Source organism: Macaca nemestrina, chromosome 5, assembly GCF_043159975.1.
Source record: "Macaca nemestrina isolate mMacNem1 chromosome 5, mMacNem.hap1, whole genome shotgun sequence".
In the NCBI taxonomy this organism is placed as follows: Eukaryota; Metazoa; Chordata; class Mammalia; order Primates; family Cercopithecidae; genus Macaca; species Macaca nemestrina.
In genome coordinates, this window is record NC_092129.1 from 162,061,319 (window position 1) to 162,081,002 (window position 19,684).

General features: G+C 41.8%; 1 protein-coding gene across 36 annotated transcripts in view; it reads right to left on the reverse strand.

Annotated features, from left to right (window-relative positions):
- Nucleotides 1-19,684, reverse strand: part of LOC112426759 (uncharacterized) — a 551,288-nt gene that overhangs the window by 190,387 nt on the left and 341,217 nt on the right. For 26 of the 36 annotated variants that reach the window (XR_011623994.1, XR_011623995.1, XR_011623992.1 and 23 more), the window contains one exon: nt 2,928-3,127. The exons of the other annotated variants lie outside the window; for them this stretch is intronic. The gene's annotated coding sequence lies outside the window, so the exon portion shown is untranslated. The remainder of the gene's footprint in view (nt 1-2,927; nt 3,128-19,684) is intronic. 36 annotated transcript variants of the gene reach the window in all.

Here is a 19,684-nt window from a genome sequence, read left to right on the forward strand (position 1 = left end):
GTCTCAAAAATAAAATAAAATAAAATAAAGTAAATTGGCTCTCTAGAGGGGTAAGGGTAATAACCCCCACAGTGAACAAAATGTAAAGAAGAGAATGCATAAATTACAGTATTTTTAATTAATTTGTACTGAAAACAAAAGCCATGCTTGACTGTACATAGCCACCTAAGGAAAATAATTACTCTTGGGTCCATAAGGAAATCAGGAGAAAAATTATTAAATGTTCATCTATTCTAAGATATTCTGAATTATGAAAAGTTTAAAATTCAAATTAATCAATTAATTAAACACATATTATTATATCAAAGGTGTATTGTGAGTTACACATCAGGTTAAAATTTAAAAGATGAATAATATCCTTTTCCTGGTTCTCATGAACCTCACAGTCTAGCAAGGAGAGACAGAGACAAAATAAAGTATAACACAACGTGGGAAGGGTTTGAGTCAAGTATAAACAGAGTGCTAAGGAAGAACAGAGAGAAGATGTAATTGATTCTGTATGGAAAAAAGGAGGGAGAGGGGCTTAGGAAAGTCTCAGAGAATTTGACACTTAAACAAGACCTTGCAAAATGTACAATATTTCACCCAATACAGAGCAAGGGGAAGGGGCATTTTAGATAAATAAATGGCAGCCCACATTTCAAGGCATGTCTAGGTATGTCCAAGTTAAGTGTCACACAATACAGATAGCCTGGAAGGGCCTGGATTGCAACAAGGTCTTTGTGAGGAAGGGAGCATCACAGGATGAGATTTTTGAAAAGAGACTTGGTATTTTCTACAACGCAATAAAAGAGGAGGAGGCAAGTGTACAGGAAGAGAAGCAGCAGGAGCAGGAGGTAGCCCTGGCCCCTGGGCCTGAGACAGACCTTGGGGAAACTGACAGCATTGCTAAGGCGAGTTCTGTAGGTAGAGGTGAGGAAGATAAAGAGGCAGAGAAGCAGGAAGGCATGGTGCACCGAACCATGACTCAGAAGTGGTCAGGAGTGGCACTTCCAGGAGAAGTAGCAGGCCCAACCTAGGTGGACAGTGTAGTACATGGAATAATGGCCACCAATATATCAGGTCCTAATCTCTGGGACCTGTAAATGTTACCTTCTATGCAAAGACTTTACAGATGTGATGAAGTTGAAGATCTTGAGATGGGGGGATTATTTTGAATTATCTAGTTGGGCCTTAAACATCATTACATGTATGCTTCTAAGAGGGAGGCAGAGGCAGATTTGACTACAGGTGGAAGACAGGAAGGCAATGTGGCCATGGAGGGGGCAGATATTGGAGTGATGCGGCCACAAGCCAAGGGATGTCAGCAGTTTCCAGAAGCTGGAAGAGACAAGGAACAGATTCTGCCCCAGAGCCTCTGGCAGGAGCTCAGCCCTGTCAAAACCTAAATGTCTGTTGTTTTACGGCACCAAGTTTGTGGTAATTTGCTACAGCAGCCAGAGGAATTCAATACACACAGTGAACAAAGAGTCACCCCCAGCTGTTCTTGGGTGCCACCATCACCAGTCTTGATAAGAATCATTCAGGCTGGGGGCAGTGACTCATGCCTATAATCCCAGCACTTTGGAAGGTCAAGGTGGGAGGGTAGTTTGAGGCCAGGAGTTTGAGACCACCCTGGGCAACAAAGTGAGACCTCATCTCAACAAAAAATAACAATTAGCCAGGTATGGTGGTGCACGCCTATAGTCCCAGCTACTTAGGAGGCTGAGGTAGGAGGACTGCTGGAGCCCAGGAGTTTGAGGCAGCAGTGAGCTATGATTGTACCACTGTGCTCCAGCCTGGGCAACAGAGCAAGATCCCATCTTAAAAAAAAAAAAAAAAGAATTCAGATGAAAGGCACCCCAACTGTCAAGAAGAAATTGAAGTCTAAGCTGCCACCTTGGAGGAAGACAAGATTATTAACCTGAGTAACTAGTCAAAATTTAGGAACAGAAACCCAGGTATAATCCTAGACTAGGTTAATACAAGGTGGCTGCAAGAACTATAAATAGAAGCCACCAAATAACGACATGTCGGGGAAGGAAAGTGGGTCTGAATAGTAGTGGGAACAACAGGAGAGACACAGCAACCCAGAGGTCATTACTGGGCCACCAAATTTCTGGTAGGATAGTCATTTTCATTTTAAGTGCCCATTGGATAGGGGAAGAGATGAGGGGACAATGGAAAATGTTTACCTGTACCCTGCCTCAATCAGCACTGATTCAGGAACTGGACCAGAACTAGACCACCAAATCAAAGACATCATGGAGTACAGGTGTGGGAAGATTATGGTAAAGAGATAGATGGGGCATGAAATCTTGAAATATGCTCTTCAGTCAATAACAAAAATAACATAAGGAGATCCACTTGAGAAGGGTGGGAGCAGTAGGGACTGTCCATGGTAGACTAGATAGCCCAGTAAGAAGGTGACTGAGCCAGCCAGGGCTGGAGATGATCGGGGCCAGATAGGAGAATGGGGAAATGGGGGTGAATTAGAGAAATATTTGGAAGGCATGGCAAACTGCTTGGATAGGGAATGAGTGATTGGGGAGCAGGGGACAGCAGGGAAATGAGAACAACGATCTTTAAAGCACAAAACTCAAAGGAAAAAGTGTTAAAACAGGCAGAATGAGTTTGTCTCCGGCTCTATTGAGCTCGTGTGTGGGTGGGTCATGCCAGGAGTGACAGGTAGAGAGCACTGGGATCTGAAACCAGAAGAATGTCGTAAATGTTTGAACGTTTGAAAAAGTTATCTGTACTGTACTCTTTCAACTTTTTTCTGATTCATCACTATGAAAGGACCCAACGAAGGTTCCTAAAATTTTGATATCCTAAAAACCAAATGTTTGAACTACACTAATATTACCTACTTACAAGAAAAACCTCACATCTCCAACACTTTAAAGTAAATGCATTAAAAATTTTCTAGAGGGAGAAAAAATTCTTACCATTAGCCACTTCCTTCTTCTGTTTGTTTTGAGGATATCTGGTGAAATAGACAGTGGAGAACAGCCATCCATGGGTCGGGGGGAATTGAGAAAGATGTTCAGTAGTAACCCAGGGATGACTTGGTGATGGAAAAGAAGGCACACATTTTAAATCTGCAGAGGGCATCAAATTAGTTGTGGTTGAGCAGTAAATGCAGATCCTATAAAGAGGAAAAAAAGACCAATATGTTCACTGATATCAACTACCTGGGTAAAAAGGATGAGGAAAAAAAATTAATGAAGATATAGGTTTTTCTGGGGAAGAAAATATATGTTAATCAGATGTGAAAATGACTTGTTTTCACTTACAGCTATAGATTCTATATCTGCCTTCACCAAAGAGCTTAGGTGTGGAGTGCTACCCTATTGAAGAATGCAGGCAGCTCCCCGCTCTCACCCATGATTTTTCATGGCTGGTACTAGCTGAAACACGGAAATGGCTTAGAGGGAGCAACATGTGACATTCTGGATTAGGTAGTTCGTAGGCATGACAATGTGGGAAGGCAGCACAGTGTAATTCAAAGATGCAAAGGATGATGATATAATCCCCGTCCTCGAGCAATTGTGTGTGTTAAGATAAATAAGGTTCTTGGCCCAATAACAAAGATCATGGCAATGCAGAGGTAACCAAAAAACAACACCTCTATCTTAGTCAGCTGTTACATTAAAAAAAAAAAATTCACAGTGAGAAAATAAAAGACCTAGGAAAATATGTAAATAAACAAGTAAACATATGCGCAAATAGAAGTCTTTTTTTTTTATGACTTATTATTGGAAACACATTTCGGTTGTCTCCAATTAAACTTCGAAGCTCAGGAAAAGTCCTGACCACATACTGCTATTCTGGAATAGAGGACAGCATCATCAAAAACCCCAAATGTGCCCAACAATTAATGACACTGCCTTACATTTGCACAGTCCTTCTATGAATGCTGCCTCATATACCATCTCACTGGATCCCAAGGAGGGCAGTGTATGTGTGGACTTCCCCAAGTTTTGGGAGAGGATTACTCCACATTCTCTTATTTAGTACCTACTATGGTATATAAATCATACCGAGTGACATAGAAACTTAAGTAATATTCATAATACCTGCCCTTAGGGAGTTATCAAAATGGACAGGTAACACGTGTTTGCACAAGGCAAGAAATGAGAGATAAAGAAAGTGCAGGTTCTGAGTCTCTTAGTGAAGAGGTATAGATGAAGGAGGACAGGAGGACTTGAGCTGAAGCTTGAAGGACGGCAGAGAGATACCTGAGTGGAAATGGAGTGAAGGAGATTCTAAAGCATTCAAATAAAGAATGGGCCTGGTGTAATGGTGGTTTTGACACTAAACACAAAAAGGAAATTCCTGCTGCAGAGTAGAAGATGCTGAGAACAAATTAGGAGCAGGGTCAAATGAAGACACGCTGATGGAGGAATCTGGGCTTTACTCAGAACCACTGTAAGTTTTGAATCAGGAGTGAAAAATAAAGTATGGGCTTTAGAAGCTTAGTCAGAAAGCTACCAAGGAAAGATGGGACTAAATAACCACGTCATAGAGACTGGTTAGGAGGCTGTTATGCTAACACAGGCATGAAGCCACGAGTTCTTGACCAGGGAGATGATTGGGAAAAAGAGTACTAATGAAGAATTTAAAGGGTTTCAATGACTGTGGGGATAAGAAGGATAAAGGAGAAGAAAAAGTGAAGAATAGCTAGGGATTACACCTCAGTAAGCAGAAGAATAAGAACATCACCAATGAGCCATTGGGAAGGAAGGAGGAAGAACCAGTTTAGGGATTCTCTTTTGAAGACACCTCAATCTGAGGTGAGGATGGTATTACAACCCAGGCGAGATATCTTCTGGAGGGGTCAGAGCAAATGGGAGCAGTCTAGGCTGAAGATGGATTAGAAGTCATCATGGATGGGAGTTGAAGTCATATAGGTTTAGAGAAACTACTTAGAGAAAGAATTCAGGGGTTAAGGGCTGAGAAGATTGTGGAATTTCTCAAACACACATCACAGCTTTTGATTTTAGTGGCAAACCATCAGGAAAAATTCTAAACTGAAGAACTTGGAAATACTTCAGAGATGAGATCGGACTTACACAGGGGCCACAGTTCTTAAAACATCCCAAAGACAAACATCTAACAAGCAAAAGTCATCCTAAAATATCCAACTGCCAATTTCATGGTCAGTAATGACATGAAATAGAGTTCTGTGGAATTTGACTCTATAAATAAATTATGGTTCACTAATAACCTGATTTTAATCACTTAACACCAAGACAAAAAAAAAAAAAATCCAACGTCACCAACATGTATGTAGGGTCTGATAGTTTTAGCCCTCCGCTGACAACCATAAAAAAAAACACTGGCATACATGTGTATGGTTTCCTAGAACCCTATACAGTATAAGCTTCTGTGTCAAAGAGCCACTCAAGGTGTTGAGTAAACCAGATATTCTCTTTGGTTGTTTTCAAGCTTCTGGTAGAGAACATGAAGCTAGAAGGTTTCCAAGGCTGCATAAACAGATGAGCGTTCAGGAGCTTGGCACTGACTGGGCAGGGGAGGAATAACAAGGCTTCTGCATACATATGAAAACACGTACCAGTCAAATCCTATCGTCCAGTTAAAGATGACCCAGTGAACATATTAGAAACACAGATTTACGCCTCCCTTCTGTCTCCCTTTCTCTCCCTCCTCCAAAAACCCACCAAAAGTGAGAAGACACTTTTTCAAACAATACAATCTAAAAACAATAGCTAACATTTATTTGTTACTAATTTATTTAGCAACGATGGCTAACACTTATTTAATACTTATTATGTACCTGGTACTGTTCTAACCTCTTCACAAAGAACTTATGCAGCAGGTACTATTATTATTATTCACTCCATTTTACTTAAGGAGAAACCAAGGCACAGAGAGACAAAGGTTGCAGCCTTAGTGTACAGTGGAGCCAGGACCAGCATCCAAGCAGCCTGATTCCAGTGTCTCACACTCAATTCCCCTTCTAGCTATACTGTTTCTCAGGCCCATGCTCCAACATGTCACCTGTTAAAAAAAAAAAAAAAAGTAAACTATTGTTTAAAGATAGTAAACACTGTCAATGACATAAGCGTTTTTGATGATTTCAAAAATCTCCAAGAGGACCAGACACAAACAAGTCCAAATACACAGAAAACTTTGCATATACACAGAAAACTTTCTGAGGAGAGTTTAAATAAAAAAGATTCCACTTGGCTATGAGGAAACCTTTCACCATTTTAGGGTGACCAAAAGAAAAATGAAATGAGCTGTATTAAAAGAAAAGTTGGAAGCATCCGCTCCTGAACAACTTTTCTTTTCAAGCAGTTCTCCTGAAAGACTCATGTTTACCTATCTTAGAATTTGAACCAAATACAGATTTGCTTTTGTTAGGATCACTTCAGGATTTTGTACTTACTCTCCTAATTTTTCTCTCATTTTCTGTAATTTTAGTCTAAATCTGGGTTAAAAATAATTACACAGGGATTTGGCACTTAATCCTTGGTAAGCATCACAGCTTTCATTAAAAACTTAGGTTTCAGGCCGGGCGCGGTGGCTCACGCCTGTAATCCCAGCACTTTGGGAGGCCGAGGCGGGCGGATCACGAGGTCAGGAGATCGAGACCATCCTGGCTAACACGGTGAAACCCCGTCTCTACTAAAAACGCAAAAAAAAAAAATTAGCCAGGTGTCGCGGCGGGCGCCCCAGCTACTTGGGAGGCTGAGGCAGGAGAATGGCGAGAACCCGGGAGGCGGAGCTTGCAGTGAGCCGAGATCGCGCCACTGCACTCCAGCCTGGGTGACTGCGCGAGACTCCATCTCAAAAAAAAAATCTTACGTTTCAGCTGGGTGCGGTGGCTCACACCTGTAATCCAAGAACTTTGGGATGCCGAGGCAGAAGGCTAGCTTAAGCCCAGGAGTTTGAGACCAGGCTGGGTAGCAAGGGGAGACCCCATCTCCACAATAAATAAACCAGGCTTAGTGGTGCGCGCCTGTAGCTCCAACTACTCAAGAGGCTGAGGTACGAGCATTGCTTGAGCCCAAGAGGACAAGGCTACAGTGAGCCAGGATTGCACCAATGAACTCCAGGCTGAGTGAGAACGACAGCGTGTCTCTCTCTCTATCTCTCTTGCTCTCGCTCTCAAACACACACACACACGACCCTGATGTTCAACCTGTCTTTGCGAAGAACAGATTTGAACTGAAGACCTTCACAACTAAGAATCCAGTTAATTGTATTATTGATTCTCCTAACATTTCTCTAGATCCAGTGCTGTTATTTGTCTAGTTTTATCTATAAGGCGGCATATTTATTTGTCATCTTATTTCAAAACGTAGAGTTAAAGAAAATGCTCCTAAACATAGCTATTGAAAGGCAGAGAAAAAAGCAACCAAGGATTTTTTGAAGAAATGATATTTTCCACGTGATTCTCATTCAAATATGGGCAGAGGAAGATACAATTTTTGGAGTCAATCTCCCGTGATCCTGTGATGATCCAGAGGCTGACAACACAGAACACAGATACCAGGTCCGTCCACAGGGTTCTACCAGGCCAAATTGTCAGAGAAGGGTTTTAGGAGCAGGGTGCTAGAAACAGCAATAAAACCTTTATCAACAGCTACTGGAGGGGCTGAACCTTACCTCACCCCAACCACGTGTGTATTGTTACACAGGGTCCTAGTGAATCCTTCCTTCAATGCCATGATGGTGTGGAGAGTGTTGCATGAAATGGGTGGCCACACTGCTCTCTCCCCAGTCACGCACCTCTAACAGGGCTAATGCCCAAAAGCAATTACCATCCAGGTGGGCAGCATCCTAATATAGTCAGATACCTAAGATGAACAAGCAAAAATACTTTTTTTTTTTTATTTTTTTTTATTAAAGACAGAGTCTTGCTCTGTTGCCAGGCTGGAGTGCAATGGTGCAATCTTGGCTCACTGCAACCTCCCACTCCCAGGTTCAAGCGATTCTACTGCCTCAGCTTTGCGAATAGCTGGGATTATAGACATGCACCACCATGCCCAGCTAATTTTTGTATTTTTAGTAGAGACAGAGTTTCACCATGTTGGCCAGGATGGTCTCCATCTCCTGACCTCGTGATCTGGCTGCCTCAGCCTCCCGAAGTGCTGGGATTATAGGCGTGAGCCACTGCGCCTGGCCACTACAAAAAGACTTTCAAACTCAGCGTCAATGAGAACAACAGGAGCCAGAAGCTCAGCATTCAAAACAACAACAAAACAAACTTGGAAAGTAGTTCCCATCAGTAGCTTTAGGAAGGCATGAAATTTTAGGACTTCTCTGTACTTTTAAAATCTTAGCTACTTAGATCAGCAGACCCAAAATTTTTGGCACCAGGGAGCAGTTTCATGAAAGACAATTTTTCCACGGATGGCAGTGGAGGCCAGGGGATGGTTTTGGAATGAAACTATTCCACCTTAAATCATCAGGCATTAGTTATATTATCATAAGGAGCACGCAACCTAGATCCCTGGCATGCGCAGTTCACAATAGGGTTAGTGCTGCTATGAGAATCTAATGCTGCCTTTGATCAGACAGGAGGCGGAGCTCAGGCAGTAATGCTCGCCCATCCCTCATCTCCTGCTGTGCGGCTCGGTTCCTAACAGGCCACAGACTGGTATTGGTCCACGGCCCAGGGGTTGGGGACCCATGGCCTAGATCTATGCCTGCAGGAATAAAAAAAAAAAAAAAAAAGCTGCAGGCAGATTTAAGTAACATAAAGCTTTCCTTAAATCATACTTTTGGGCAGTGGCTCATGCCTGTAATCCCAGCCCTTTGGGAGGCCGACATGGGCAGATCATTTGAGGTCAGAAGTTCAAAACCAGCCTGGCCACCATGGTGAGACCCCTGTCTCTACTAAAAATACAAAAATTAGCTGGGCGTGGTGGTGCGTGCCTGTAATCCCAACTACTTGGGAGGCTGAGACATGGGAATCGCTTGAGCTCAGGAGGCAGAGGCTGCAGTGAGCTGAGATCACACCACTGCACTCCAGCCTGGGAGACTCCATCTCAAAAAATCATCATCATCATCATCATCATCATCATCATACTTTTTTCTTATTGTTCTCTTCTTCCAAAATGTGTCTTAATGTTTCATCCTACATGGAGCAATGGAAGCCAGTGCTTTTCAAACAGCATTACACAGAAAACTAGCATGCAGGATAGCTATTCATGAGTATTCTGGGAAGCAGTCTGTGTTCAAAGTGTGAGAGACATGGCATGCTATGATTCTACCTCCTTGGGAATGCACAGTATGTATTAGCAAATTCAGGACTGTGAGAAGTCCATGTATACTTTGTGAACTATGATGTTGCCTACACTTACGTGATCACAGAATGCATTTTCACAAATCACTTTGTGGAATAGCTGGGCTGCAGAGAATACAGTGGAGGAAATGTTGCTCTACACCCCAGTGTTTACTATTCAAGACTTAACAATCTGACCCCGGCCGGGTGCGGTGGCTCACGCCTGTAATCCCAGCACTTTGGGAGGCTGAGGCGGGCGAATCACAAGGTCAGGAGATCGAGACTATCCTGGCTAACACAGTGAAACCCTTTCTCTACTAAAATTACAAAAAATTAGCCAGGCATGGTGGCGGGTGCCTGTGGTCCCAGCTACTCGGGAGGCTGAGGCAGGAGAATGACCTGAACCCAGGAGGCGGAGCTTGCAGTGAGCCAAGATCGCGCCACTGCATTCCAACCTGGGCGACAAAGTGAGACTCTGTCTCAAAAACAAAACAAAACAAAACAAAACAAAATCTGACCCCAATTATTCTTAACCATATTCAACAACAAACATTCACGATTCTGATGTGTACTGGGGATCTTACATACCAGTTTTCCCTAGAGAAAATCTCTCCTCTGGTCAAGTTCATCTCCTTCCCATGTCCTAAACAGACATTGGTTCCAATGTTCTGTTCACACACTCCTCATGCTAGAATTTCTACCTTCAATCATTTTGTTCAATTTACTCCTTCAACACTTGAGATAAAATCCCACCTCCTATGAGACTCTTTCACATAATGCCATCTTTCTTTCCCTGGAATAAGCCACCCCAAACACAATGGTACGTGCTTGGGATTCACCTGTCTCTGTAGTATTATAAGTCCCTATTTGCCGTACGTACGTCTGGTCCCCCAGCTACCCATGGACTGGCTGAGAGCAGGCTCTAAGCTCTTAGTTTCTTCCTACAATATCTAATACATGATATTTTCCTCCAACACAGCAGATACTCCATACATAAGTGCTGGTGAATTAGGAAACACATGGTATTTCACACATCGCTTTCATCATTAAATAACCAATGGACACTAGAATAACTCAAAACACTTAAGAAGTAGGCACTTTCGTTGTTGTTGTTATTGCTGTTGTTGTTGTTTTGAGACAGTTTCACTCTTGTTGCCCAGGCTGGAGTGCAATGGCACAATCTCGGCTCACCGCAACCTCCACATCCCAGGTTCAAGTGATTCTCCTACCTCAGTCTCCCAAGTAGCTGGGATTACAGGTGCCTGCCACCACGCCCAGCTAATATTTTTGTATTTTTAGGTGAGATGAGGTTTCACCATGTTGGCCAGGCTGATCTCGAATTCCAACCTCAGGTGATCTGCTCGCCTGGGCCTCACAAAGTGCTGGGATTACAGGCGTGAGCCACCACACCCGGCCGGAACATTTTTATTCTCTGGAAAATAGTGTGGTCTGGTGTAAAAAGCATCTAAAGAATACAATTAACTTAGATCTCTAAATTGAAATCTCAAAAATCCCTTAAGAGTGACTTAATGTACATGGATACAGTAGGCAACATGCTCAGACCTTTAAAAAAGCATTGGAATTTCCATACTATCTGCAAGCACAGGGTTCATTCCTTACTGACTACTCTGTATGTCAGATATCATATTATATAATATTTAATTATGTATTAAATATTATATAATAGTTTATACATAGGCTTATTTTATTCCCTCTCCAGGATATCCACATGGTCTCCGTTTTAGGAAGCCTCAGATGACACTTGCCTACAAGATAGCAACTACATGGCATATCCATCTTTCATACCTAGAAGTATCTGATATTGGCAAAATCAAACCAAAAAAGACTACAGATGTCTAAAGATGCAGAGTATTCAACACACAAGTCCGGACTTCAAAGTAAGTGGATGATATACCTGGATAAAATACAAAACATATTTGCCAATATGACACATGTAAAACTGTTCAGCTAGGATAGCTAGCACAATAGTCAAGTTTTGGGTTTTTCAGATGAAAAGAACAGCCAATATACCATTAATATATAATGGTTGAAATACTATAAAAGCAGAGCATTATGTCCATAATCAGAATGACTGTTCTGTGACATAGATGCAGGGGCATTCACACATGTCCTTCTGAAGCAGGAAAGAGGACTGATGAAAAGTCCTGGGGCAAGTTGTCCAGGTTCAAATCCTGGTTCCATTACTTACGAGGCATATGACTCGGGGCAGATTTCTTCTCTGAGCTTCACTCTGTTTCCTCGTCTAACAAATGGGGACAAAGTGATATTGACTCCATTGTGTTGCTGTGAAGTTTCAATAAGATGATGCCCGTGAAGCTCTCTGAACATGGCTTAGCACATACAAAGCACTGGATACATGTTAACTTTATTACATTCCTGTGACTTAAGTAAAAGACAGATCCTAACACTGGCTGCAGATAGTAACTAGCATGCAAACCTCCATCAGGCTGTCTAATGTTATTCTGTGCTGTTGTATGGACTTCTCATTGCGAGAACAGAAAAGGATGCTGTGGGAGGTCATTACCAACAAATACCAGCAGGCCCTACATCCTGCTTAATTCCTGTAGAGGAGGTAAAATGACAACTCTAGGCAAGGGATCATCCTCTCTTGGGAAATCCAGTAGGCAACCTAAATGACAATTCTGCTATTAGCATATCTGTGGAAGTTGTGAGTGGGTGTTACATAGTCATTCGTGGGCATGTATTTACATTTTACCTGCATGTGATTTTAGCATTGTACACAATATGAACAAATCATTCAATGCAGAATGACTTGTTCATGTTCCCAACTTTGAAAATGAAAAACATCAACATTTTCCTCTCTTTTCTGGATCAAAGGAAAAAGTCGCACAAGGAAAATCTAGGTTTTAATCATTCATTTCCTTTAACAGGTTAATGAATGCTTCGTGGAAAAAGGGGGGAGCGTGCATTTCTATCCTAATTAAAAACTCTTCAAATAACAAGACATTCGGAAGTTCTTTTCATTATCAAATAACTGTAAATTAGTTTATCAAAGTCTTAAAAGGTGTTGCTTACGGAAAGATCTGAAACTCAAACCTACTTGCTAACATTTCTGATTATTATTTGTTCTTTCTTTCCATGCTGTTTCTTAGTTTTCTCCTGTACCTCACATGCACAACTCTTTTTGTTTTTACTTTTGGATCTCATACATCTTTCATGTCTTGTAAGATACCTTTTTCTTTCTTTCTTTCCTTCCTTCCTTCCTTCCTTCCTTCCTTCCTTCCTTCCTTCCTTCCTTCCTTCCTTCCTTCCTTCTTCTTTCTCCCCTCCCTCCCTCCCTCCTTCCCTCCTTCCTTCCTTCCTTCCTTCCTTCCTTCCTTCCTTCCTTCCCTCCCTCCCTCCCTCCCTCCCTCCTTCCTTCCTTCCTTCCCCTTCCTTCCCTCCCTCCCTCCCTCCCTCCCTCCCTCTCTCTTTCTTTCTTTAATACAGAGTTTCACTCTGTCACCCAGGCTGGAGTGCAGTGGCATGATCTCGGCTCACTGCAACCTCTGCCTCCTGGGTTCAAGCAATTCTCCTGTCTCAGCCTCCCGAGTAGCTGGGATTACAGACGTGTGCCACTGTGCCCAGATAATTTTTGTATTTTTAGTAGAGGCGGGGTTTCACCATCTTGGCCAGGTTGATCTCGATCTCCTGACCTCGTGATTCGCCCGCCTTGGCCTCCCAAAGTGCTGGGATTACAGGCGTGAGCCACCACACCCAGCCTGATATCTTTTCTTTTTACCTTTTTATTAGGCTGACTAAATTTTGTGGTGGCTAATTTAGCACATGAATTTTCAGCACCATTACTTACTGAAAGTTAAGTCTCTCCAGCCTGGCCAACATGGTGAAACCCCATCTCTACTAAAAATACAAAAATTAGTTGGGCATGGTGGTGTGTGCCTGTAATTCCAGCTACTTGGGAGGTTGAGGCAGGGAATCCCTTGAACCCAGAAGGCAGAGGTTGCAGTGAGCTGAGATGGTGCCACTGCCCTCCAGCCTGGGTGACAGAGCGAGACTCCATGTCAAAAAAAAAGTCAAGTCTCATTTTTCCCCTTACTCCCCGCCCCCCACTCTGCTCCTCTTGTCCTTTGAGAAGGATTGGTTTTTGCTGTCTGATAATGATATAAAGTGGAAGTGACAGAGTGTAAACTGCAAACTACATCCAGCTTCAAAGCAGCTTATGGAAGTCAATGCCATCCATGAGAACCTGGTCCCCTCTGAAGATGGAAAGACCAGATTCCCACACATTGTAGTATTTCCCGCCACAGGATATAGAAACTAAATGGATTAAATGGTAAATACATAAAATTAAAATAGTTTTGTATTATAGCATATATTGAAAAGTCATGATAGACATACAAAATATATATATTTGTCATCTATATAAAGATATATGTAATAAAATATATTTATACACATATATAGAAACAAGTAATTTTACATCTTCTCTGATGAAATCTAGTGATGATTCTATTATTTATTTAAGAAAATGAGATTCTGAGATTTTATTGTGGTCTGATGAACACATTCTCGTGATAAAAATGCCTGAATTTTGCAGGATAAACATTTGCCTGGTGGAGCAGGTCCTGGAATAACATCATCATGTTCAACATTGTTTTGTTATAATGATGATAAGAAAAAAAAAAAATCAGTTCCTAGATGGGAGCCACTGTCTGGGTGGAGTCTGCATGTTCTCCTCATGACTATGATAGGTTTCCTCCAAATAGTCAGGCTTCCTCCCACATCCCAGAGCTGTGCACCTCAGATGAATTGGCGTGTCTGTATTGTTCCTATGTTGTAGGTGGGCGTGGGTGTGTGTGAGCACACCCTGTGATTGGATGGCGGCCTCTCCAGAGATGGTGCCCATCCTGAGCTGTGTACTGGGTAAGGTTCCCGGTCACCTGTGACCCTGAACTGAATTATCTTACTTGTTTTTAATAATCTTTAAGTCTATGTATAGCTCACATTTATTTCAAAGTTTAACATTAGAAGTGTTTTGGGTCTTAGTTTATATGTCTGGTGATGTTTCTGTGACCAAAATATGCCATATCCATTAGCCTATGGTAAAACTGGCTTTGTTATATATAGTTTCACTTAAAGTCACAGTTTACAAGCAACTATTACCAATGTTCAGTGAAGACTGACAATTGTCTACTAAAGAGCCCAAGGGCCCAGAAATCATAACATCCCATGCTTTAGTTCATGCTGTCATTATTTCTATGTAGTAATATTTCATTGAGATAATCACCAATATGCTAATTTCCAACCTATGTTCATTTTCAAAAGATTTTGGCATTTTTCAGATTTAGAGAGGGTTCTACTTCCATTAAATTAAAATCTCTTAACAACAGATTTTAAGGTCATTTAGCTCAAGTTCCTTTTCTGCTCTGTCAACCACAGAAGAAACTAGGGGATACAATTCCGTTTCCCTGAATTTCATATAAAACTGGTTCATCTTTGAATCCACCTAAAAGTAGGATTTGTGAATAAAGAACTATAAAGGATACAAAAACTAGTTTTATCTCAGCACCATTTAAGCACATAAACTCTGCATTAGTGTGAGGTGCCACCAAACATATGAGGCAGGAGGGTCAGCTCTCTGACTACCTGCCTGGCACCCCCACCTCCCCGTCTAACTGTTGTTCACTCCATTTCTTTGTTGTGCAAGTGACAGACCCACCAGTGGCTAAATAAAAAGGATCTGACACCATTTTACCTTGATTTGTAGAGGTCACTGACCCCAATTTTCATAATGAATCGCTTTAAAAATGAATTTTTTTAAGTAATCCAGAAGAGAGATGTCAGGTTTACCTTCAATTATTTAATAATCGACCAAGATAGCCAGCTACAGGCCAAATTGTGAAGTCAGTTAAATTTTGGGAGGGCTTTCTGAAATCCTTTTCTAGCTCCTCTTTATTTATTCCAGCCACCTATAAAATCACCATCCTTTTATGCTCAAGCATCCATGGCTCTCATCCTGACCTCCTCCACCTTTCCCATCCCTCCCCAGGATCCCTCCTTGCAGCCCTCACGCAGGCCTGGCAGGCTCTGCTACACACGCGACTAACATTTCTTAAACCTAAGTGGTCTATAAAAGTTTACTCATACTCCCACTATTGACTTACGTTATTGTATTAGGTTTTCAAAATTTGTACAAACACAACCAGGAGTAACTCCTTAGGCTTGGAACTCCTAGGCAACTACAAAACCAAAATAAATTTATAAGAAAAATTCAAGAAAAGTTATAAAACAAACACAATTTAACAATACTCATGGATTGTGGCAGAAGAGGTTTGGCTACAACTAACTGGTCACTTGCAGTGTGGTAATGGCACTGAGACTACGGCAAAGGTTCTTGTGAGCTGGGAGTGTTTTCCTTATGCTAGGCAGCAGGACAGCACAGTTCTCATGCCACTCTTACTATTAGACATAGAAAAAATGATGTCATCTAGCCTACTCTTGGTGAAAATACATCATTTACGAGTCAGTCATTAGCCAGACATAAAGATTTAGGGGCAGACCCAAATATAAACACAGGTGCTGCAGTTTCATGGGATGACCTTGTTATGAAATTATCATTCAGATGATTCAGAATGTGTTGATATCAGTTTATTATTGTTATCAAAATAAAAACACAAAGTTAAGATGCTCTAGCAGATAAGTGAAGTCCCTGGGAGTAGACACCCTAGAATGAGGACTACAGAGCCCCAATAATGGATACCTCTCCAAAAACACTCGTCCCTCCTCTACTCAGTCCAAGCCACCATATGCCAAAGCAATCGAATGCGTCAACCCTTCACAGGGAGACGCCATGTCTCACCTTCCAAGAATATTCATCATTTAAAAGGAAATACTTGGAAAAGGCCACAAGGTCTTTAATCCAAACAGCAAATATCAAACTGCACAATTCCAGGCACTATGGTGGACTGGAGAGAGAGGGAGGGGAAGATATAAAGAGGGAGAGTGAGAGAGCTAATTGGGGAAGGAAGGAGAGGAGAAGCAGAAGCAGAATGAGATTTATTTAGGGACAGAGAATTTTGAGAGAAATTTCTTAATTCTCATTGCTCAATAATAACAGGGTGCTCAGGTACACTTTTCATCTCTCATTCAACAGCAATGTGCTATTAATGACATTCTCGCAGCAAATAATTTATGTACGCCTGATGCTAGTATACCCGTACATATGTGTACACACACACACACACACACACACACAAACATGCACAGCCTGTGTGCCATTTAGGTCCATAAAGTTAGGTCTCCAGAGCCCAAAACCACCAAACCCTCCCTTCTCTTTCTTTTCTACCTTGTCCTGGAAAAAGCACAGATGTGATCCTAAAAGCAAAAGTAGCTCTGGAGTGACAAATTTTTCTCTCATTATCTATTGCTGCTGCTGCCCAATCCCAAAAGGCAGAGAACCGTGTTGAAGCTGGAGGCAGAACAGAGATGTATCTGTCCCTAAGAGGGTGCTCACAATCTCACTCTAAACTGTTTGAACCTCAGGCCAGCGGAAACAGCTATATTCTCTACAAATTTAACTCGCCACCTTTTTCCCAAGGTCTACTAGATGAGATTCATTTTAGAGCCTATACCTCTTAAGAAAACTAAACTGCAATGAAATAAGCATAAGAAACACAGTACTAGTAATAATCACAGCTAACACGTATTATGCCAGGCACACATTATAAGGACTTTACCGAGGTTTTTCTCATTTAACCTCCCAACTAGGAGGTATAAAATCACTGCAAGTGATAGTGCTGTCTGTCACATTTTAAATATTTACACATAGCTACTCCCATAGTTTAAACATTAAAACTGGAGTCCTGAAAATGTCATTAACACACTCTGATACAGAAGGGCAACTTTCAGGCTCAGCATGACATTATCCATTTATTATTCATTTGCAATTGACTTATAGTGAATAGATACAAAAATGTTTATGACGTGTGTAAAGATAAAGAACTTTTTTAAAATATGAATACTGTATTAGTCTGCTAAGGCTGCCATAACAAAAGACCATGGACTGCAGGACTTAAACAGAAATTGTCCCACAGCTCTGGAAGCTGGAAGCTGGAAGCCCAAGATCACAGTGCCAGCAGGGTGAGTTTCTCTTGAAGTCTTTCTCCTTGTTCTGTAGATGGCCACCCTCTTACTGCCTCTTCGCATGGTGGTCCTCCTGGGCGCAAGCATCCCTGATGTCTTTTCTTCATCTTATAAGGGACACCAGGCAGATTAGATGAGGGCTTACGCCAATGGCCTCATTTTAATGTTATCACCTCTTTATAGGCCATATGTCTAATAATAGTCACATTCTGAGATTCTGAGAGTTGAGACTTCAACATATAAATTATAGAGGGATAAAATTCGGCTTGTAATGGACACCAATATAATGCATCAGCTAAAGAAATTGAACATTTGCAGCCCCTCTGTGGGTTTCTCCCAAATCACATCCCTTCCTTCCTCAGGGGCAACCATTCTTCTGATTTTTGTCTGGCATTTCTTGATAGTTTTAATAACTATGTTTGTATACCTTCAAAATCTTACTTTTTAATTTCCTAACAGAACCATTTAAAGCAAATAAAATTCCCTCTAAGCAGTGTTTTAGCTGCATCTCTTCCAGATTTTGATATATTTGGATATATATCACCATCATTGCAAAACCTATTCTAATTGTACTTCTGACTTCTTCTTTGACCTATGAGTTGTTTAGAAGTGTGTTGTTTAATTATCAAAGGTGGGGAATTTTCTTGATGGCTTTGTTATTAACTTCTAATTTAATTTCACTATGGCCAGAGCGAATACTTCGTGTGATCTCAATCCCTTTTAAATTATAGAAACTTGTTTAACAGCCCAGCATATTATCTTGCATTTGGAATTAAAATAATGAAGTAATAATAGCCTAATTTAGCATAGGTACATTCACCACTGAGTTGCATACCTGCACTCCCAGATACTCAGGAAGCTGAGGCAGAAGGATTGCTTGAGCCCAGGAGTCCAGGAGTTCAAGGCTGTAGTGCACTATGATCACAGCTGTGAATTGGCACTATGCTCCAGCCTGTAGAACATAGTGACAATTTGTCTCTTACTTTAAAAAAAAAAAAAAAAAATTCAGGGCTGGGGGCAGTGGCTCATGCCTGTAATCCCAACACTTTGGGAGGCCAAGGTGGGCAGACTGCTTAAGCCCAGTAGTTCGAGACCAACCTGAGCAACATGGCAAAACCCCGTCCCTACAAAAATTACAAAACTTAGTCAGGCACAGTGGTGCACGCCTGTGGTCCCAGCTACTTGGCAGGCTGAGGTGAGAGGATTGTTTGAGTCCAGGAGGTCAAGGCTGCAGTGACCTGTGCCATAACCACAACACTGCACTCCAGCCTGGGCGACAGAGTGAGAACCTGTCTCAAAAAGAATAAAAATTAAAAATTAAAAAATCAGTCATTTATAGAACTGCTAAAATAATTTATTTGGCCGGGCACAGTGGCTCACACCTGTAATCCCAGCACTTTGGGTGAATTACCTGAGGTCAGGAGTTCGAGACCAGCCTGGCCAACATGGTAAAACCTTGCCTCTACTAAAAACATAAAATTAGCCAGGCCTGGTGGCGCATGGCTGTAATTCCAGCCACTTGGGAGGCTGAGGCAGGAGAATCACTTGAACCCAGGAGGCAGAGTTTGTGGTGAGCCAAGACCGTTCCACTGCACTCCAGCCTGGGCAATAGGGTGAGACTCCATCTCAAAAAAAAAAAAAAAAAAAAAAAAGAACTTATTTAATCAGGTAAAAGTTTGATTACTATTCATGGGGAAATGGACAAAGTATTTATTTTTAGGAACACAAGTATTGTTCTTTACCCAAAGTGTTGACTCAAAGAGGATGAGAATAGTGTAATCATATAATTGTACCTTAGAGTTTTACCATTTTTTAAACATCTCATACTCAAAACCAAATAGTAATCACTTGCTGTACCTGTAGGAATTGAGTATTGAGAGATATCAAGAGACCGAGAAAAGAGTTTAAAACTTATGGCAAATTAAACTGGAATGGTATTTGATACTTCTTTAAGAAATATCGGCCAGGCGCGGTGGCTCACGCCTGTAATCCCAGCACTTTGGGAGGCCGAGGCAGGCAAATCACGAGGTCAGGAGATCAAGACCATCCTGGCTAACACAGTGAAACCCTGTCTCTACTGAAAATACAAAAAAATTAGCCGGGCGTGGTGGCGGGCACCTGTAGTCACAGCTACTCAGGAGGCTGAGGCAGGAGAATGGCGTGAACCCAGGAGGCAGAGCTTGCAGCAAGCTGAGATCATGCTACTGCACTCCAGCCTGGGCAACAGAGCAAGACTCTGTCTCAAAAAAAAAAAAAAAGAAAAAGAAATATCCAGGGTTGGGGGCAAGGGGAAGAAACCTGGAGGACAGGTCAATAAGTGCA